Here is a 12,770-nt window from a genome sequence, read left to right as displayed (position 1 = left end):
AAACGGGTTACCCTTGTTTGGCTTTTGGATTGTTTATAGACTTGACTTCAAATCTTAATTTAGTACCCTGCCTAAACTTGCATCCACAAGGCAAAGCAACTGGTCTAATTTCCTGCTATGTCCTTGTTTCTGACATTATGCCTTCGAGAAATAGTCAATGAGATGTAGTACTTCTCACGTGCATAGACAGTGAAAGTGAGTCTAAAGCGGTTTGAAAAACAAAAACAGATACCTGAGAAGGCCCTGGGTCCTACAGAGCCTTCCCGTTCTCCTGACGGTTCCCCTGCAGGCTCCTCCATTTGAATCCCCCGCAGCGGGAGACTTCGGCAGTCTTCGGAAGCACTCGGGTTCTGGAAAACCGGCGGCTCTGTACTGCGCACATGTGAGTGTGCCGGAGAAGGTGCTCGCGCATGCACAGTATGGAGCGGCCCGTCTTCAAAGTGCTTCTGAAGACTACCGAAGTCTCATCAACCCGGAAGAGACCAGTCCACGACTGAATGGTAGTGGACTGCTAACAGGAGCCTGCGGGGGAATGGGGACACTGGGAAGAGAACGGGAAGCCTCTACAGGACCCAGAGCCTTCCCTCTCCTTAGGTGAGTATCTGTTTTATTTTAATAAACTCTTAAGACTCCCTTTAATGCTAATTGTATTGAGCATGGACCACTCAAAATAATCAGGAAGTACATTTGATTGTTACAGTTCCAGGCTTCATACAATTTGCATAAAATGTGCATGCAAGCTGGAATTTGCATCACATTGACTATCCCTTATGCCTGTATTTATGGGATGTGCATATCCTGAGGTCAGCCATATCCCTGGTGACAGCCAGCATGGCTTGGCCACCCATAACTCGTGGTTTAGGAGGATTTTCAAGTGTACCTAAGTGAAGAAGACTAAAAAAGTTATGCATACTTGCTTACCCTCTTAGGTCATCAGACACTTGATTTGCCCTTTATTGTGCCCTCAATGCTGCCTCTGTACCCCTGTTCACAACTCTTGACTGGTTCAAATCAGGACAGGAAGCATACTGTCCAGTTCCCATGCCCTTGTGGGTTGCTGGCATAAGAGGGTCATAATTTACAGCCTGGAAGCAAGACTCACTTCATGCAAATAGGAAGCCAATTTCTTAGCAAAGAAAAATAACACTGAAGTCTCACATGGAGCAATTGTAATACCGCATCATATATGTTTTAACTTCATTCGGCCATGGGTGGTTAACTGTCACTGCTAGGAATAATAGGAAATGAAGTCTTGTGCCCAACTGACAGTTGATACAAGAGGTTATTATTGCTGTTGCAATGTGTACAGTCCTGGCCAAAAGTTTTCAAACTGTCAAATATTAGTTTTCACAAAGGTGTTTTTTTTTTTTTTTTTCCCTGCTAAACTGCTTTTCGATCTTTGTTTAAGTTGTTTATGACTGTGATGTACTGAAATAAGCACTTCATACATTTTAAAGGCTTTTTTTGACTATTACATGAGATTTATGCAAAGAGTCAGTATTTGCTGTGTTGGCCCTTCTTTTTCAGGACCTCTGCAATTCGACTGGGCATGCTCTCAATCAACTTCTGGGTCAAATCCTGACTGATGGCAACCTATTCGTTCATAATCCCTTCTTTGAGCTTCTCAGAATTAGTGGGTTTTGGTTTGTCCACCTGCCTCTTGAGGATTGACCAAGTTCTCAATGGGATTAAGATCTGGGGAGTTTCCAGGCCATGGACCCAAAATTTCAATGGTTTGGTCCCCGAGCCACTTGGTTATCACTTTTGCCTTATGACACGGTGCTCCATTGTGCTGGAAAATATATTGTTCTTCACCAAACTGTTGTTGGATTGTTGGAAGAAGTTGCTGTCGGAGGGTGTTTTGGTACCATGCTTTATTCATGGCTGTGTTTTTGGGCAAAATTGTGAGTGAGCCCACTCCCTTGGATGAGAAGCAACCCCACACATAAATGGTGGGAGGTGTGAGCGCATCTGCACGCACAGTGAGGCGAAGACTTTTGGAATATGGCCTGGTGTCAAGGGCAGCAAAGAAGCCACTTATCTCCCAAAAAAACATCAGGGACAGATTGATCTTCTGCAGAAATTATGGTGAATGGACTGCTGAGGACTGGGGCAAAGTCATATTCTCTGATGAAGCCCCTTTCTGATTGTTTGGGGCATCTGGAAAAAGGCTTGTCAGGAGAAGAAAAGGTGAGCGTTATCATCAGCCCTGTGTCATGCCAACAGTAAAGCATCCTGCGACCATTCATGTGTGGGGTTGCTTCTCGTCCAAGGGAGTGGGCTTACTCACAATTTTGCCAAAAAACACAGCCATGAATAAAGAATGGTACCAAAACACCCTCCAACAGCAACTTCTTCCAACAACAGTTTGAAGAACAATGCATTTTCCAGCACGATGGAGCACCGTGTCATAAGGCAAAAGTGATAACTAAGTGGCTCGGGAACCTAAACATTCAAATTTTGCGTCCATGGCCTGGAAACTCGCCAGATCTTAATCCCATTGAGAACTTGTGGTCATTCCTCAAGGGGCGGGTGGACAAACCAAAACCAACTAATTCTGAGAAACTCAAAGAAGTGATTATGAAAGAATGGGTTGCTTATCAGTCAGGATTTGGCCCAGAAGTTGATTGGGAGCATGACCAGTCGAATTGCAGAAAGCATTAAAAAAAGGCCAACACAGCAAATACTGACTCTTTGCATAAATCTCATGTAATTTTCAATAAAAGCCTTTGAAACATATGAAGTGCTTATAATTATATTTCAGTACATCACATAAACAACTGAAACGATCTAAAAGCAGTTTAGCAGCAAACCTTGTGAAAACTAATAGTTTTGACAGTCTCAAAACTTTTTTTGGCCAGGACGGTACACTAGTTATAGACACTGGTACAAAATACAGAATTGGTAATTACTGTACAATGACAAATGTAACAATTATAATTCCAACATGTGCATGGCACAGCTTTGTGATTTGGGGTGCGGCTATGCAGCAGAATGAAAGCTATGGCCGAATCGGAAACAGCTGCAGCTCCCAGTGGAAATAAGCCCTTAAAGAGAACCCGAGGTGGGTTCCAAAGGTGCGTACACACGCACTACAGCAGCCAACGGCGGGTTTTCAGCAGACTGTAGTGCGTGTGTACGCACTGTCGGCGGACTGATAAGGCGGTTCCTGAACAATCCGCCCAGCGGATCGTTCAGGAACAGCCTTATCAGTCCGCCGACAGTGCGTACATCCGTCGTTGGCTGCTGTAGTGTGTGTGTACGCACCTTAAGAATCCTATTAGCACTCAGAGGCTGGGTCTGCATATAATGCCCAGCCTCTGTTGCTATACTGTATTCCCCAGGCCCCCCCCTGCGCTCTGCTATCCCCCATAAATCAAACGCCGTGCTGGTGACATTGCTAGCCGGCTGTTTACATCTACACTGTCACTCTCGCCGCTCCCCAGCCCCCCCCCCCCCCGCCTCCTCTGTCGCCCCTCCCCGCTGATTGGAGGGAAGGGACGCAGGCGGGGAGCGTCGAGAGTGACAGTGTAGATGAAAACAGCCGGCTATCGACACCCTGCGTATAGCAACAGAGGCTGGGCATTATATGCAGACCCAGCCGCTGTGTGCTAATAGGATTCTTAGAACCCACCTCTGGTTCTCTTTAAGAAGTCCTGGCCACAGACCTCTTACTGAATAGGCACTGACTAAAGGGGCCCATACACTCAGCCGATTATCGACCAATCGATCGCAAATCGATTGACTGATTTTTTTTTTTTTTAATTTTATTTTATTTTTTTCTTCGGCCGATTTCAATCGATCTGACATGATGGAAAATCTAGGTGGATCTGTTGAGATGGCTTATCATTTTGCATTGGACCTAATGGAAATCTGATGGCAAACAAATGCCATCAGATCCATTTTTCAATAGAAAATTTCTTACTGAAATTTATTGGAAATCTGTTCCTAGTAAAAAATGTTCCTAAACACATCAGATAGATCAGAGATCTATCTGATGATCTATCTGCTGCTAATCTAACGAGTGTATGGCCACCTTTATTGAATAGGAAGAGATAAGAGTTGAACCCTGGTCTCCTTCGTTAGAGGCAGAGTATTCTCATGAATAAAATGAACTGTGTAACATTCCAGGACACAAAAGGGTGAGAGAACCCTGCCCTTGCGAGCTTACAATCTAAAGGAATGGGGGGAAGTAATGTACAAAGAGGCAGTGTGTTTTTAGATTATGTAGTAAGGAGTACAACTTGGCCAGAGGTCGAAGGGGGAATGCGCATGAGCGAAAGTCCTCTGGTCAGCGTCCTTGCATCTCCGCCACAAGCTTCAAGACATTTTATCTTTTGTATCTGAGTGCATCTGAGCTTTTCCAAATGAAAGGGAGGAAGGCATCAACAGGTGATCGTATGTGGATAAGGACAAATAAAACGCAATTGCTGTTTTGTCATTCGTTCTGCCATATGAGTCGTTAAGCGCATGGTATGCTTACGAATATTCACAAGAGCTGTTGCACCATGATACTTAATACAGAGAAGTTGTGGTGTTGGGTATATCTGGAGTTATGAACATTGACTGTTGAGCGCTTCTACTTTTCTATTCCTTCTAATGATCATAAAATGGTGCCTTTTTTTTTTTTTTTTTTTTTTTTTTTTTTTTTTTTTGTGGAGTGAACCGTTTTTTCTCCGAAATACCTAGGTGTATATATAGTGGAGCAACAGTTTTCTCTGTAAATATGTTGGTATACTGTATGTAGTGGAGCTCTGCGAGTACAGTTGGATCTATTTGCATAAGATTTGCATTGTAAGCCTCAGGGCCCATCTCCACTGCTCTGCATCGCACTGCAACTAGCCACGGGTGGCTTCCGGTTTGCTCCCTGAAGTCCGGATGTGACCGTCTGTTACTGCCTAGGGGAATCGAATGCTTGCGGCAGATATCTGCAGCATGCATCCGATTCTTTTCCTGGGTCGCATTTCTAAATTTGCATGCAATGGAAAGTACTCCATTGACGAGCATTTAGTTTTGATTCGATGTGGAAACAGGCCCTTACAAATATTTTTCTGTAGAAAGAGCGTAACACCAATTCCCTTAAACCCTTATTACAAGATTATGGGAGCTAGTCTAGATGATGTGACCCACTGGGAAACCTCATAGACAATTGCCATTCCAACTGCTGCTCCATTCAATAGATCACCACAAACTCTCTGCGGCTAAAATAAAACTGCCCATTAATAGTATATCTAGACTAGCTCCTTGGCCTGCATCATTACCAAAACTACAACCTTTCCTGTCAAGCTTTGATCAATAAATCGACTTTATATGGATGGCCTCCATTTTTCAGAGATGTCATTGCTTTTTGTTTTGTCACTGAAATTCTTTTTTTTTTTTTTTTTCCCCTCACTTATCATCAAACATTGTATAGTTTGTGGCTATCTTTATCTCTCACATTCCCTGTTCATAGTCTGTAACAGTGTTTGCACTAGTTAGTCATTAGTTAAACTTGTCCATTCCTTATTTGAGTGCTAACACTCTAGTGAGCAAGTGCCAAAAATACTTGATACTGCTTCGAGTGACATTTGCCAGTTTAGCATTTTAGTGTCTTGCACAATTTGGCAGTGCTGTCATGTGATATTTTCCTGCAGTGTGTAACTATTCTTTGGTTATATTATATTGTATGACAGTATGTTGCCAGTACAATTCATATTACTACTTTTTTTTTTTTTTTTAAAGTGAACCTGAACCGAGTAAAATTATTTAAAATTACTACAGAGAGAGTTATTAATTCTAAGCGCACGCTATGCAGTCATAGCGTGCGCTGCAAAGTTACACTCTTCATTGCTATTTTAATGAATGGCTCGTTAAACTTAACGAGCACTTCACTGAACCCGCCCGGAGCCTGGCGGGTCCAGTACCTTCAAAGAACAGTATTCCTGCACTTTGAATGGCTCGGTAGGCTGCCTGTCACGAGCCGCTCATTAAAATGGCAGTGAAGAGCGTAATTTTGCAGCGCACGCTATGAATGCATAACGTGCGCTTAGAATTATTAACAAGCGCTGTAGTAATTAAGCTGAGCTGCTGAAGCAGTGCAGATTTGTGAATCAACCCCAATCTACCTATAAATTACTTACTGGTACCTTGCTGTAAATCCTTCTCAGAAGCTCACCATATTCTTCTAACAATAATTATTTTCAGTCATAAGATTTGTCAAAGCTGAAATGGCATTTGCTGTCAGTTAAATATCAGTTGCTGTCCATTATAACTAAAAGGTAAACTGATGTGCAAGGTAATGCCCATTTCAGAGGTGCTCACTTCTGCATCTAGACCCATTGAGTTATACTCCTGTTTGCCTGATGAAGCAGGACCACACCTGCGAAACGCGTTGCACTAAATGGAGTTCAATAAAATATTTTTGTATTGATCTATTGTGACTCAATTGAGTTTATTTTTGAGGGAGGTAAGTCCACCTGAACATCCCCCTCTTTTAGACGGTTTTTAAACGTTTTTATTCTACTCTGGCGCCTCTGTACACCAAGCCTTGCTGAAATCTTGAGTCCACCCTCGGTGGAGGGGTGCTACCCCGCTTCCTATCTACAGAGAGCGACATCTTAAAAACCTGAGTGGGGTCAGGTTCTAATACTCCCCACCTGCACTTGAAGTGGTTGCCTATGGGTAACCCATGTTTGTGAGTATATCTAAATATTTTGCTTTTAACCACAACCAACTTAACAATACTACACCATATCAGGCTCTCGATTTCTTTGTTCTTCCAAGGTAATGCCCATGTTTCCCTATGGCTCAAGTGGGCAATATTGCAGTTTAACTGTGCTGACCCGGAAGCTGTTACGAGGTCATCCACATTTTTAAAATGGAGGACAGAGAGTTTCATTGATCACAGTGGACAAACTGGATGCAGGAGAGGAGAAAGAGATTGATGAGTAGTCTGCGTGAGGTAAGTATGACATGTGTATGTTCTATTTTGACTTTTAATTTTCAGGTCAGGTTTGCTGTAAGGTGCTTAAAACCTTGCTTAAAGAGACTCCGTAACAAAATTTTCATCCTCATTTCTTCTATTCTATAAGTTCCTATACCTGTTCTCATGTGGTCTGTCTTACTGCAGCCTTTCCTAGTTGCACAGTCGCTGTATTCTCTCTGTTATCTAATCTAATCTTCTTTCCTCTGACTGCTTTGTCGGGCTCAGGCACTCGGGCAGGAATCTGCTGCTCTGCTGTGATAGGATAGAAGCTATACACACCCTCTCCAGGCCCCCTGCAGGCTCTGTATGAGTCACAGACTGAGCTTATCTGAGCCTATCACAAGCTTTTAGCAGCCATGTCTTTTGTTTGTAAACACTGCATAAAACTGGCAATTACAAGCCAGGATTGCAGCAGGGAGTGGCAGAAACAGCACAGAGGGGTCCAGGAGAACATAATGAATAGAATGGTATGCTTTTTATTGTAAGAATTTTACAGTACAGATTCTCTTTAACCAGTTCACCCCCAAGGGTTTTTATCCTAACGGACCAGAGCAATTTTCAGTTGTCAGCGCTCCTCCCTTTTATTCCCTAAATACTTTATTACTACTTATCACAAGAAAATGATCTATACCTCGTTTTTTTCGCCACCAATTAGGCTTTCTGTGGATAGTACATTTTGCTAAGAATTTTTTTATTCTAAATGCATTTTAATGAGAAAAACAGAAAAAAAATAAAAAAAATCATTATTTCTCAGTGTTCAGCCTTTATAGTTTTAAAATTAAACATTCTCCTGTGGATAAAACAAACACGTTTTATTTGCCCAGTGGTCCCGATAATTAAACCGTTTAGATTATGTCCCTACCACAATGTATGGCGACAGTATATTATTTTGAAATATAAGTGGTTATTTTTCTGTTTGTTCTGGACATAATTACAAGCCCCTATGTAATAAATTAAAATTAATTTTCCCCCATAAAATATAGAATAAAAAAAGCTGAGTCCCTAAGGCAACTATTTTTTTTTTTTTTTTAAGCTGATTTTTTTTTTTTTTTTACAAGTGTTTTTTTTGGGGGGGGAGGGTTGGAAGTGTAATTTTATTAATGATGTGTATATACTTGAAAAATGTATGTATTTTGTAGGTGTAATATACTTTTTGGCCACAAGATGGCGCTAGTGAACACTCATAGGACGTGTTCACTTTTTTTTTTTTTTTTTACACACTTTATTAAACTGTTACATTTCCTGTTTATGTGAATGGACGTAGCCGCTGTTCGCGGTCACGTCCATTCACTCCAGGCACTGCGATTGGGTAGAGGACTGTTCAGTCCTCTTCCCCAATCGGCCAGCACGGGATCCCGACGGTAATGGCGGCGGTAGCGGCGGACACACGGCGGTAGCAGCGGCGGGAATGCGCGATGTATTAAAACGTCATGTTGCTGTTAATAGCGGTAAGCATGACGTTTTAATACGTTAGGATGGCGGTAAATGGTTAAAGAGAACCCGAAGTGGGCAGATAGGACACAGAGGCATTTTCTCTGCCTCACGGCACAATATTTGTCGATATCTCAGAGGTAAACACAGGGACAGTGATTCCCTTTTCAAAAAGCCCACCAGGGGCGTTCCTGCAGGGTTTCCAGAGCTGCTATTGGGCTCTTTCCCTGGCCACGCCCTCTGCTGCTCCCCAGCCTCCCTGCACGCTGCGAGAGACAGTCTCTCCTTGCAGCGTCATGACTTATAGGTCACAAAAATGTGGCATTTTTTTTCGGCTACCTGATTTGCTCAGCCCGGAAAGTCCCAGGAGAGCTGCATTACGTTGTACTGAATCAGAATGTTTGTGTATTTTTCCCCATGATTTGTGTTCTCCAAAAACTGTAAGCTGTAGGGTGTTAAAATTAATTCAGGGAGAACCCAGCTATTGTACCCGGTTTATTATTTTATTCTTATTTATATGCACCAACATCTTCCATAGCCCTGTACAGAGTGCAAAACAGATAACAGTGGGGAGCATAGATACATGTATATCAACACACAGTACAATCTGCCATACAAGTACAGATACATATATAGTTGATGTGTGGTTTGAAACATCACCAATAATGGTATATCTCCATTTGATAAGTACAGAAGAAACAAGAAACGCTAAGGAGAGGACCCTACTCTTGCGAGTTTACTGACTAGAAAGTAGGGGGGTAGAGACACCAGGTGAGAGGATTCAAGGGAACCTAAAGTGTTGTGTTTTTTTTTTTTTTTTTTTTTAGTGTGTGTGTGTGTGTGTGTGTGTGTGTGTGTTTTTTTTTTTTTTTTTTTTCAAAGTAAGTTAAACTTAACTGGGGCTTTTACTGCCCCCCCTGCAGCCGTCCTGTGCCCACACCATGCCATACCGATCCTCCGGTCCCCAATGCGGCTGTTTCTTTTTCATGCGACTGAGTGACTCGATGGCCACGCGTCCTCGTTCATGCTCCCATCGCCGGACGCTCTCGGCAACGGGAGTGCGAAGGAGGGTGCGCGCAGACAGGGCCATGCAGGCGCAGTGGCCATTAATTGGCTCAGTTGCAGCAAAACTAAACTGAGCCTCAGCGGGGGAACGGAGGATTGCTTTGGCACGGCGCAGGCACAGGACGGCTGCAGGGGGCCAGTAGAAGCCCCAGGTAAGTTTAAACTTGGTTTTTTTGTTTTGTTTTTTTTTACACTTTTTAGGTTCCCTTTAAGGGAAAAACATTGCATAGCCGAATGCAGTTCCAGCAGCCAAACTCCGATTTATGCTGGGTACACACTCTGAGATTTTTTTTTATTTTTTGGCCGATTTACTGTCAGATCAATTATTCCCAACATGTCCGATTTGCTTTCCGATCGATTCCCAAACATTTTCCGATCAATTTCCTATTAAAGTGCACATACATCGAACGGAAATCGATCGGAAAGCAAATTGGACATGTTGGAAATAATCGATCTGTCAGTAAATCGGCCAGAAAATCTGTGTGTACCCAGCATAATAGTGTCAGACTAAAATGTACCTATCACAGTCTGAGCTGTGGAAAAATAATGGATCAACTGTGACTACAGCATGATTCACAGTGTTGAAATATGCTTATCTTTCTGCAACTGAGCAGAAGGGGTAAAGAGAACAATGGCCTCAGCTGATGCTCAGACAAGATGATCAGTATCTCTCACTTGAACCAGGGACTGAAGTTCTCCACATTCATAAGAGAAAGTAAATTTTATTCCAGCTTTGAAGCTACAGTAGCTAGATGGGAAACCACCAGTGGACTGTTTGAACTGTAGCCATATCATGTGATTGTTTGTTTTTTTTTTTTTGTTTTTTTTTTGTGTAGCATTGCCTAATCTTTTAGCCTGCAATGAATGATTGTTGTGTCATCTGCCCATTTTCTATTTAGATGACATGTACCTTCGTTGGTTTCGGGAAATGTACGAATCTAGTGTAGCTAATATACATGATTCTTTCCCCTTGATTGTTGTGCTTGTAGAATAACAGTTTCTCCTCATGCAGTTTTGATGAGAAGAAAATGTCATTTCCTTCACTGTCAGAGCTTCTTGACTGCAGAATGCAAATGATTCTGCTCCGATTTTTCTAAAGATAGTTCAAAGCCCAGAAATAACGGCACTGTTCTCATGCAAATTTGCTTTGCCAGTCATACCTTGAAGTGTTTTTGAAATATAAATCTGCTAGACGTCTTCAATGTCGTGTATGGTAAGGCTAGTTTATTAAAACTGGAGAGAAAAGAAAAATGTAGTATCTAATCCAATTTCAGCTGACATTTTGCACTGCAGAACAGAATATGAAGGCTTCTTAAAATTTCTTTTTCTTTTCTTTTTTTGAGGAAATGATGATAGCTTTCTTCTGCCTCTTTGCATCTGTAATTTCTGTGCAAAATTGATTGAAACGGATTTGGAATGTACAATATAGTTATCGATCCAGTGTTTTACTTCTAGGTTTGGTGGAAAAAACACTCAGATAGGATTTCAGTTTCAGGGATAGGTAATATTGTCATTTATATTTATTTATTTTGTCAGAGCTAGAGGGACAACATTTAGCACCAGCTTCATGTAATCATGCTTCCTTTGTAGATGCAGGTATATATTTTACAATCCTTCTTTTTTTTAAACAGATGAGATGCTAGATGCAATAAAACATCTAATCTAATAAAGATAAACGTCCTCTTGATTGATGTTGTTTTACCAGTTGTTCTGTAATTGTATTGTAACCTAGGAAGACCATTCTTTAACGTATTGAGCAGGTCGGAGTCTCCAGGACTGAGGCTGAATTAGTTTAATGCTGTACAGCACAGTACAAAGCTTGTGGCTGCAGTTATACAGATGCTATGGGATCAGTGCTTTGCTGGAATCTCATGTAATACAAAGCGGGGCAAGGTGGTTCAGTGTGCACTCTAGTTCAGCCTTTCTCAACCTTTCTACCCTGGAGGAACCCTGCAAATAACTTTGGGATATCAGGAACCCCTGCAAATAATTTTTTGATCTCGAGGAACCCCCGCATTTATTTTGCAGAAGGCATGGTCTTTAAAAGTATGTGTGGCTGTTTATTTCACTACCCCTATTACACTACCACTCATTACACTGTCTCCTGACCCCCCAATTTAGTGCTTCTTGTTGAAGTATCACCTATTATAATGTGCTCTATTATACTAACCCCACGATGGGGGGGGAAGTGCCAAGGAACCCTTGCAGAGTACTCAAGGAACCCTGGTTGAGAAAGCCTGCTCTAGTTAGACATCACAAAATGTTAGATAACTACAGTCCCAATATGATTCACCAGGCAGTGTTCTCCCCAGGCTCTTTTACCCGGGTGCTCCACTTAATTTTGGTGAGCCCCCGGCTTTCATTGGCTCTCTTCCTCCTATGCTGTAAGGCAGCAGAGTTGTGCCAGATGTCACATTAATCTGTTTTAATTAAAGTGAACCGAGCGCCATTTTTAGCACCCAGGGCATCTCAATAACACATGAAAAATGCATGCCAACAATATGCCTCATTATTAAAATAAACTTCCATTTTACCTTTTATTTTACACTAGCTGATGGTCCAGCGTTGCCCGGGTATGTATTTGGCAGGTGTTGGCTCTGCCCACTTTGTCTAACCCTAACACACAATTACTCAATGACCTAGTTTGTGAGCTTTGCAGTCTTTGGCATTTAATTTGCATTGAAATGAAACAAATCTGATTGGCTGCGGCTCCTTCACCTTTTCTGAATTTGAACCCCAGTTACCCAATGACCAACTGTACCAGGTTTGAGGCTTGTGCCATTACAGACACTGAAGCCACTTTAAAAACTTGTTTTTACCTGTTATTTAAATGTCCAGTATTAAAACGTCACATTCCTGCAGCAGAACGAGGGTTTTATAATCCCCCAAACCCTGGGGCAAAAATACACGACTTTCAAAGTAATGGATTTTGCTGCCCGGGGAGGCAAAGCTTAGCGCTGTAGCTCTGCCTCCTCTGCTGACCACTGCCTTTCCCCACCCCTCTCAGTGAAAGAAGACTGGGAGAAGCGGTGATCAGCGGGGATTGACGCGAGTAGAGGCAGACCTACAGCGCTAAGCTCTGACTCTACAGGGAAGCGATCCCCGGTTTTTGCCCCAGGGATTTGGGGGTTATAAAACCCTCGATCTGCTGCGGGAATGCGGCATTTTAACACTGACATTCGCATGTATAATATTCGTGAGATTCAAAGATGTTTTATTAGCCTACTTCAGCAGGCCTGCCCATCCATCCCTGTCCCCGGCTGAAGAGATTTCAGGAAGCTAACTTGTTTTGTTGTAATCATTACCCAAG

General features: G+C 42.3%; 1 protein-coding gene across 8 annotated transcripts in view; it reads left to right on the top strand.

The window, feature by feature from the left end:
• The window catches only part of HERC1 (HECT and RLD domain containing E3 ubiquitin protein ligase family member 1), a 193,207-nt gene that overhangs the window by 10,273 nt on the left and 170,164 nt on the right, over positions 1-12,770 (top strand). The window contains exon 1 of one of the 8 annotated variants that reach the window (XM_068275792.1): positions 6,923-6,940. The exons of the other annotated variants lie outside the window; for them this stretch is intronic. The gene's annotated coding sequence lies outside the window, so the exon portion shown is untranslated. Of the gene's footprint in view, positions 1-6,922; positions 6,941-12,770 lie in introns of those variants that run through there. 8 annotated transcript variants of the gene reach the window in all.

The sequence above is a fragment of the Hyperolius riggenbachi genome, chromosome 3 (assembly GCF_040937935.1).
Source record: "Hyperolius riggenbachi isolate aHypRig1 chromosome 3, aHypRig1.pri, whole genome shotgun sequence".
NCBI lineage: Eukaryota > Metazoa > Chordata > Amphibia > Anura > Hyperoliidae > Hyperolius > Hyperolius riggenbachi.
Note: the sequence above shows the minus strand (reverse complement) of the source record. Positions and strands in the feature narration are given on the sequence as shown.